This window comes from Budorcas taxicolor, chromosome 8, assembly GCF_023091745.1.
Source record: "Budorcas taxicolor isolate Tak-1 chromosome 8, Takin1.1, whole genome shotgun sequence".
Classification (NCBI taxonomy): domain Eukaryota; kingdom Metazoa; phylum Chordata; class Mammalia; order Artiodactyla; family Bovidae; genus Budorcas; species Budorcas taxicolor.
In genome coordinates this window covers 78,623,804-78,633,412 of record NC_068917.1, presented here as the reverse complement: position 1 = coordinate 78,633,412, position 9,609 = coordinate 78,623,804, and positions in this window count along the sequence as shown.

The window sequence follows — 9,609 nt, the reverse complement described above, 5'->3', positions numbered from 1 at the left end:
CCAGGCAAGAATATTGGAGTGGGTTGCCATTCCTTTCGCCAAGGGATCTTTTCGATCCAGGTATCGGACATGGGTCTCCTGCATTGCAGGCAGATTCTTTACCATCTGAGCCACCAGGGAAGACTGTGTGGATCAAAACAAACTGTGGAAAATTCTTAAAGTGACAGGAATACCAGACTATCCTACCTTTACTCTGAGAAATCTGTATGTGAGTCAAGAAGCAACAATTAGAACCGGACTTGGAACATGGAAAAGGAGTTCAACAAAGCTGTATATTGTCACCCTGCTTACTTAACCTCTCTGCAAAGTACATCATGTGAAATGCCAGGCTGGATGAATCATAAGCTGGAATCAAGATTACTGAGAGAAATATCAACAACCTCAGATATGCAAATGATACCACCCTAATGGCAGAACATTGTGTGTGTGTGTGTGTGTGTGTGTGTGTGTGTTAGTCGTTCAGTCGTGTTCTACTCTTTGTGACCCCATGGACTGTAGCCCACCAGGCTCCTTTGTCCGTGGGATTCTCCAGGCAAGAATACTGGAGTAGGTTGTCATTTAGCTTCTTGATAAAGGTGAAAGAGAAGAGTCAATATTCAAAAAATTAAGATCATGGCATCCAGTCCCATCATTTCATAGGAAATAGAAGGAGAAAAAGTAGAGGAAGTGACAGATTTTCTTTTCTTGAGCTCCAAAATCACTGTGGATGATGACTGCAACCATGAAATTAAAAAACACTTGCTTCTTGGAAGGAAAGCTATGACAAACCTAGGCAGCATATTAAAAAGCAGAGACATTACTTTGCCAACAAAGGTCCATATAACCAAAGCTATGGTTTTTCCAATAGTCACATATGGATGTGAGCATTGCACCATAAAGAAGGCTGAGTGCTAAAGAATTGATGCTTTTGAATAGTGGTGCTAGAGAAGACTCTCGGGAGTCCCTTGGACAGCAAGGAGATTAAAGCAGTCAATCCTAAAGGAAATCAACCCTGAATATTCACTGAAGGACTGGAAAAGACCCTGATGCTGGGAAAGACTAAAGGCAAAAGGAGAAGGGGAAGACAGATGACAAGTTGGTTAGACAGCAAGTCCAACTCAATGGACATGAGTTTGAGAAAACCCTGGGTGATAGTGAAGGACACAGGAGTCTGGCTTACTGCACTGCACGGGATCTCAGAGTCAGACACAACTTAGGACTCAACAACAACAATATAATTTATATAAAATACATTTCATTTATATAAGTATTTGGTTTATAAAATAGAGAAACATTACCCGTTTTGCCAGCCTGAGCACACCCAATCTCTGGACTCAGTGTTACCAGAAAAGCAAGCACATACCAGTTGTAGGAGAGACTGTGGAGAGGCAGAGAATGCCACCCTGGAGGGGAAGGTGGGAACATGAGGCTCCTCCTCTGGGGAGGAGCGACTGGGTGCAGAGTTGGAGCAGCAGAGAAGGTGGACGTGGGCAGGCTGGGCTCTGAAACCCAGGCTGAGGTTCAGGAGCTTCTGCTGAGAGTCAGGGGGCCCTGGGAGCTGGGGAGGTTGTGTTGGGAGAGACTGCGCTGGGGCCATGCAGAGGAGGCAAGGAGGAAGTGACTTCAGAACCCATGGTGGTGAGAGTGGAAGCAGGGCTGCGTGAGGTGCTTTGAGAGAACGGTGTGTGAGCACTAGGGCCGGGGCAATGGGAAACGTGTCTTTTCTTTTTTGGCCTTAAAAAAATTTTTTTTTAAAAAACTGAAGTACAATAGCTGTACAATATTATACAAATTCCAGGTGTACAATAGAGTGACTCACAATTTGCAAAGGTTATGCTCCATTTATAATTTTTATAAAATATTGGCTATATCCCTGTGTTGTACAGTACGTTCTTGTAGCTTATTTTATATGCAGTACTTTGTACCTCTTACTCCCCTACCCCTGTGTTGCCCCTCCATGCTTCCCTGTCCCCACTGGTAAAAATCAGTTTGGAGAACTGTGCTTTTAAAAAGAGCACAGAACCACCACGTCTTGAGCGTAGGGAGGAAGGGACGAGAAAGAGACCTGAGCAAGCCCTGTTGACTGGAAGACTGTAGGGCTGTTTCTTGAACTAGTGAGTGTAGGAAGAGGATAGGCTGTAGGGAAGTTGATAATAATTGTGGCTCAGACATTCAGTCACTTGCCTGTGGTTACGTAGCATGTAAGAGGCAGCCAGGCTCAGATGCAGACACGTCAAGTATAAGTATGGAAGCATCCAGTCAGTAGTTACTAGAATGTGCTGGGGGGTCAGGTAACCTGGGCTCCTGTTGACCTGGGACAAGGTGATTAATCTCTCTAAGGCTCAGTTTCCTTAAGTGGAAAATGGGAAGACAACACTTATCTCATTAGGGTTGTAAGGATTTAATGAGATGACGTATATAAAGAAGTTAGTACAGTGCCTACTATGTTGTAAACACTCCATAAATCTTAGCTTCTAATAACCGCAGCAGCAACAAATACTAGTCTGGGACTTGGGAGTGAAGGTCTGGGTTGGTGTTAAAGCGCTGTTGGCACAACAGTGTGTGCTGAACTCATGATGCCAGGGAGGAGCTCACTGGAGAGGAGAAGAGGAAAGGAGGGTGGGTGCAGAGAGGATAACCCACCTCGGAGGCTGCAGAGGGGCCAGAGAAGCAAGACAGCCACACAGCATGGTGGAGTTGAGGGTAAGGCAGCAAATTCATTTTTTAGAAAAATTAATTAACTCGCTTATTTTTGGCTGTGCTGGCCCTTTGTCACTGCATGCGGGCTTTCTCTAGTTGCAGCGAGCAGAGGCAACTCTCCAGTTGTGATGCTCAGGCATCTCATTGCAGTGGCTTCTCTTGTTGCAAAGCACTGGCTCTAGGGCACGTGGGCTTCAGTAAGTAGTTGCAGCTCCCAGGCTCAAGAGCACAGGCTCAGTAGCTGTGACGTGCAGGCTTAGTTTCCCTGTGGCATGTGGGATCTTAGTTCCCAGGCCAGGGATTAAACTCGTGTCCCCTGCATTGGCAGGCAGATTCTTAACCACTGGGCCACCAGGGAAGTCCTTCAAATTTGGGTTTTAATCCAGAATGTCACTGCTGCTATGGGGCTTTAGAAAAGCCCCCCAATTGCCTTGATCCCCCATCCCTTCATCTGCTCCATTGACCTGGTCTGTGTGCAGGTGAAGGAAATTTGTGATGCCTGTACAGCTCTGGGTGCTTCATAAACAACAGTTGTTGTTTTAGGAGGAGGAATAAATGTTCCCAGAGACAGTGGCTTCGTGGAAGACAAAGAATGGTAGTGTTTTAAGAAGGGATCAACGGCCTCACTAGCCAAGAAGTCAACAAAGATAAAGGCAGAAGTGTATTCATTAGCTGTGACAAGGAGATGAAAATGACCTTGGTGAGCCAGCTTGAGGGATGCTGAGCACAGAAGGTGGGGGCAGTGGCTGAGGAGTGATGGGAGGTAGGGAGTGGAGCTGAGCAAGCAGGTGACTGCTTGGCAGGGAGGAGGGAAGATGATCAAATGGGGAGTGGGCAGCGACAGGTATGGTTCTGAGATGGGGAACCAGAACACATGGCACATTTGCCCATCCTAGAGTATGACTGCTTTGTATCAACCCTGCCACCACCTGAGGTGCTGGCTCCAGGCCTGGGACTCTGTTGTCTACACAAAGCCTCTCTGTCTGGGCACAGACCATGTTACGATCCCAGGGTGCTCTGGGACCCAACCTGGGTCACCCAGCGTCAAGGCCAGGCACCTCCTCTCTCCACCCTAATTTCTTATGTGGCTGAGGAAAAGTCAAACTGGTTCACACCTTCTGCCAGGGCCTTGGCTTCCGTTCCTCTCCATTCATGCCTGGATCTGTGCAGCCCGGGGGAGACAAGAGAGTAATAATAAAAATAGCTATCAATTATATCCTTTGTCCTGGTTCCTTCGCACCAGTATTTAAACAATTCTGTGTTAGAAACACAGAAGATATTTTTATTTTATTTCTATTTATTTAAAGAATCATCTTGCCTGAGTTGGAATTCAGGGTTCTTTTTTTAAATTTGTTTTTATTATTTGTTTATTTGGCTGTGCTGGTCTCAGTTGCGGCATGTGGGATCTAGTTCCCTGACCAGGGATTGGGGCTTCCCAGATGGCACTAGTGGTAAAAAACCCACCTGCCAATGCAGATAGAAAGACATAAGAGTCTTGGGTTCGATCCCGGGGTCGGGAAGATCCTCTGGAGGAGGGCACGGCAACCCACTCCAGTATTCTTGCCTGGAGAATCCCATGGACAGAGGAACCTGGTAGGTTGCAGTCCACAGGGTCGCACAGAGCTGGACACGATAGAAGCAACTGAGCACAGTATGCTTGACCAGTGATTGAACCCAGATCTCTTGCATTGGGAGTGCGGAGTCTTCACCACTGGATCACCAGGGGAATCCAAAAACATTTCAGAAAAAAACTCCTCTAATTCCACATCCTTCTGTATCTATTCTCCTTCCACCCAATTTTTCCAGTCAGTAATCTATATTGCATGCACTTCTTATTCCTGAAGTAAGAAAAAGCAAGAGAGTTCCAGAAAAGGAAAGAGAGTTCCAGAAGTAAGAAAAAGCAAGAGAGTTCCAGAAAAATATCTACTTCTGCTTTATTGACTATGCCAAAGCCTTTGACTGTGTGGATCACAACAAACTCTTGAAAATTCTTAAATAGATGGGAATACCAGACCACCTGACCTGCCTCTTAAGAAATCTGTATGCAGGTCAGGAAGCAACAGTCAGAACTGGGCATGGAACAGACTGGTTCCAAATAGGGAAAGGAGTACTTCAAGGCTGTATATTGTCACCTTGCTTATTTAACTTATATGCAGAGTACATCATGAGAAACGCTGGGCTGGAGGAAGCACAAGCTGGAATCAAGATTGCCGGGAGAAATATCAATAACCTCAGATATGCAGATGACACTACCCTTATGGCAGAAAGCAAAGAAGAACTAAAGAGCCTCCCCATCACTTAATAGGAAATAGATGAGGAAACAATGGAAACAATGACAGACTTTATTTTATTGGGCTCCAAAATCATTGCAGATGGTGACTGCAGCCATGAAATTAAAAGACACTTGCTCCTTGGAAGAAAAGTTATGACCAACCTAGATTGCATATTAAAAAGCAGAGACATTACTTTCTCAACAAATGTCTGTCTAGTCAAAGCTACGGTTTTTCCAGTAGTCATGTATGGATGTGAGAGTTGGACTATAAAGAAAGCTGAGTGCCGAAGATTGATGATTTTGAAGTGTGGTGTTGGAGAAGACTCTTGAGAGTCCCTTGGACTGCAAGGAGATCCAACCAGTCCATCGTAAAGGAAATCAGTCCTGAATATTCATTGGAAGGACTGGTGTTGAAGCTGAAACTCCAATACCTTGGCCACCTGATGCGAAGAACTGGCTCATTTAAAAAGACCCTGATGCTGGGGAAGATTGAGGCAGGAGGAGAAGGGGATGACAGAGGATGAGATGGTTGGATGGCATCACCGACTCAATGGACATGAGCTTGAGTAAACTCCGGGAGTTGGCGAGGGACAGGGATGCCTGGCATGCTGCAGTCCATGGGGTCGCAAAGAGTTGGACATGACTGAGCAACTGAACTGAACTGAACTTACTCCTGAAACCACTATACCCCATCTCCACTGCCCACTGCAAATATAGAGTGAGCTGCTTTTTGCCAAGATAATAACCTCCTTGTTCTGACGTCCAGTGGTCCCTTCCTATGAACTACCTGGCCCTCTCTTTGGCATTTTGGATTGCTGATCTCTCCCTCCTTCTTGAACCTCTGTCCTTTCTTGGCTTCCTTAAAACTATGTTCCCTTCTGTAAATATAGTAGAACACAAAACTATGTTCTACCTCTTTGAGAGCTTCTTCCTTACTTACTTGGAACATGTATCTTTTCCCCTGTATCCATGAACATCAGTATGGTATCCTCCTTCACGTTTCTTTTCCCTTCTGGTGAGAACAGCCTTTCACTCATATGGTTTCATGGGAGTCACATCCTATGACCCCACCTCCCTTCCCTCTCCACAGGTCATTGGTGGTGTGGTCCAAGCGTAGGTTGGAAGACAATTTCCAGACATGAGGCAGAATGAATGGAGAATAGAGTTTATGAGAGCAGAAGATGCAGTTAGAACAGCGGGTTCATCCCCTGACAGACCAGGGAGAACCAACACCTTTCATGGGCTAGTAGCCACTTTTTATAGCCTCAAGACAAAGAAAATTCCTGCTGGAAGGGTGGCATTAGGTGATTGGTTAGGGTGCTATGACAAATCTAGACAATGTATTAAAAAGCAGAGACATCACTTTGTTAACAAAGGTCCATATAGTTGAAGTTATGGTTTTTCCAGTAGTTATACATGGATGTGAGAGTTGGACCATAAAGAAGGCTGAGCGCTGAAGAATTGATGCTTTCAAATTGAGGTGCTGCAGAAGACTCTTGAGATGCCCTTGGACTGCAAGGAGATCAAACCAGTCAATCCAAAAGGAAATCAACCTTAAATATTCATCGAAAGGACTGATACTGAAGCTGAAGCTCCAATAACTTGGCCACTTGATGTGAAGAGCCAGCTCATTGGAAAAGATCCTGATGTGGAAAAAGACTGAAAGCAAAAGGAGAAGAGGGCAGCAGAGGCTGAGATGGTTAGATAGAATCACGAACTCAAAGACATGAATTTGAGCAAACTCCAGGAGATAGTGGAGGACAGAGGAGCCCGGAGTGCTGCAGTCTATGAGGTTGCAGATTTGGACATGACTTAGTGACTGAACAACAATATCAATAGGGTGTTATAGGGTGGGTAACAGGGTGGGTATTTTTATTTAATACGGAGTCAGAGGGCTGGCTGGTTTAGATCAGGGGGGCTCATGGCAATGGTTGCTATGGGGTTCAGTCAGTTTCACGGATGACCTTGGTGCAGGGCTCCACATCTGTGACCTTGGTATAGGGCTCCATAACTGGTGCAAGGAATGGCACCTGACCAAAGCCAGGCTGATGAGAGCAAGTCCTTAGAAATTTTGGAGCTGGAACTGAGAAGCATAAACCTGAACTGAAACTGAAAGAGATGAACCAACATTTTGTTAGGTACCTGGATTTAAACTATCAACTTGAGCATTATCAGAAGTTGGGTTTGTTATTATTATTGTGGTGACTGAGGAAGTGCAAGATGCTTGTCTGGAGAGAAGAAAGGAGAGGGAGAAGGCAGGGTGGGGACGACAAGCAGGGCTTGTTCAGTTCATCTGGCTCTTGCAATGTACCTCCATCTTGATTGCTGGGACCTGGGCCTCTCAGGTCCGGGGCATCAATATCAGAGAACAGCTGATAACTTAAGCTTCTGCAGTTCAGCAAGGTGCATAAATGATCTAGCTCCTAGCAGTCTGAGGTCAAGACTGAAACAGTTCCATATGTGAGTTAAATAAGTTAAAACTTGTTCTGTAGTCCTCTAACTGCTTTCAGACCGCCATTTGGGATATCTCTACCCTGCCAGGTGTGGCTCCCCTGGTGACTTAGCAGTTTAAACAAAAAAAATCCACCTATCAATGCAGGAGAGCCGGGTTCAATCCCTAGATCAGGAAGATCCCCTGGAGAAAGAAATGGAAACCCACTCCAGTGTTCTTGCCTGGAAAACCCCAGGAGGAGCCTTGGAGGGCTACAGTTTATGGAGCTGCAGAGTCGGACACAACTTAACAACTAAACAACACCACCACTACCACCCTGCCAGGCAAACGTGATGATGCCTCTCACCATAAAGTGACTTGAATAGGATGCAGGAAAGGCAAGGGCATCATTCAAGGACAGGTTGAAGAAAGGTTTCCAGCCTTGTCACTCCAGCCTGTGATGTCCCAGGAAGCCAGAAACCACAGTCAGAGGGACTAAAAGTGCTTCCAGACATAGTGCTAAAAAGGAGAAACTGCTCCAAGAGCTGGCACAAACCTTGCATCTTCTTGGCAAACCTGAAGATTCAGAGAGTGTGGTTCTACAAAATTCTAGCATTGATTATGGAAGTGGAAGTCTTGTGGTATTCATGGATGTTTTCAACTTTTAAATAGTGTTTCTATCTGGGCAAAATTCTCATTTAAAAACCTAGCCTCCTCAATACAGAAGTCAGAACTAAAATTCCAGGCACTCCTTGCATTTTGTCTACAGGCATGCTACTTCCCCCACGTGAATCTTTGATTGGAAGTGAGCAATCTGAGCGAGGTAAATATCACTGAAGTTCAGCAGTATTTCTGGTTCTCCTCTCCTGCTAAGCACCAGGAGGACTGTGCTTGTGGTCATGAGATTTGTTTTGATCAATGCAGTGTGAGCAGAAGCCAGTATACGCTTTCCAACCTCACTCTCTTCTGCCACAGCCAACTCTGAAGGTTCATATCAAGAAGGTAGCATCAGGACTTTCCTGGTGGTCCAGTGGCTAAGACTCTGTACTCCCAATGCAGAGGGCCCAGGTTCAGTCCCTGGTCAGAGAACTTGATTCCACATGCTGCAACGAAGAGGTCACATGCCACTACTAAAGACCCTGTGTGCCTCAATTAAGATCCAGTGCAACCAAATAAATACTTTAAAAAATTATTTAAAAAAGAAGAAGGTGGCATCATAAGCTGGTAGAGCTTCCAATAGCTTAGATCCCTCAGTGACCACAGTGAGAAGATTCTTCCTCTCCCTTTCACCCATACTGGAACCATAGCTGAACAAGAAATACATCTTTGCTATTTTAAGCCAGTAAGATCTGGGGTTTGTTTCTAACTACTGTGTTATTTAACGGATTCTGACTGATATTGAAAGGAGGCAGGTTAGACAAAGGACTTCAATTTCCTATAGCACAAGTGTCTAGCTTTTGGGAGTGGTAGTCGCAACAGCAGTGGCTTCCTTGTGGTTACAATACTGAGTTCTTGATGCACGTTGACGTACAGCAGAAACCATCACAATATTGTAATTATCCTCTAATTAAAAAAAAAAAAACCACTGAGTTCTTGCCACTTAAGTGCCATAGGGCTTAGTGTCTGGAGCGGTGATGACTGCCACTTCCTCATCAGGTTGCACGGTGTGGTTTGGGTGTTACTCCTAGAAACAGCCTCAGACCCGTTCCCCTAACCCTCCTAACAACACTGAGCTACACAATATCTTTGAACAAATCCCTTTCATGCTTCAACTATTCAGAGTGGATTCCATTATTTGTGATCAAGAACTCTGACTGATAAAATTGCTATATTTAGTAAATCGCATGCTCCATCAATTATAAGAGGCAAGTTATTTGAATTACTAAATGAATAATATGAATCACTAAAAAAAATAGAGGCTTGAAATTAAAAAATAGAGGCTGTTACATGCCATTAATGGTAAGATATATTCTGATTTTAGAGTTGTTTACATTAGGAAAAAAAATGGGCCTCAAGATCAATGAAATATGATATTAGCCAACGGAATTCTCCCCACCCCCACCCCAGATGAAATTGACAGATGGCTGATTTTCAAAGAATAGTTGTAAAAGAATAGTGTCATCTGGGAGGAAAAATAAAACCATATCCAATCCTTATAAATGCAGAGATGTGTGACTGCTCAATTCCAGAAAAATCCCTAAGACACCACCCGAAAGTGGAGTGCTAA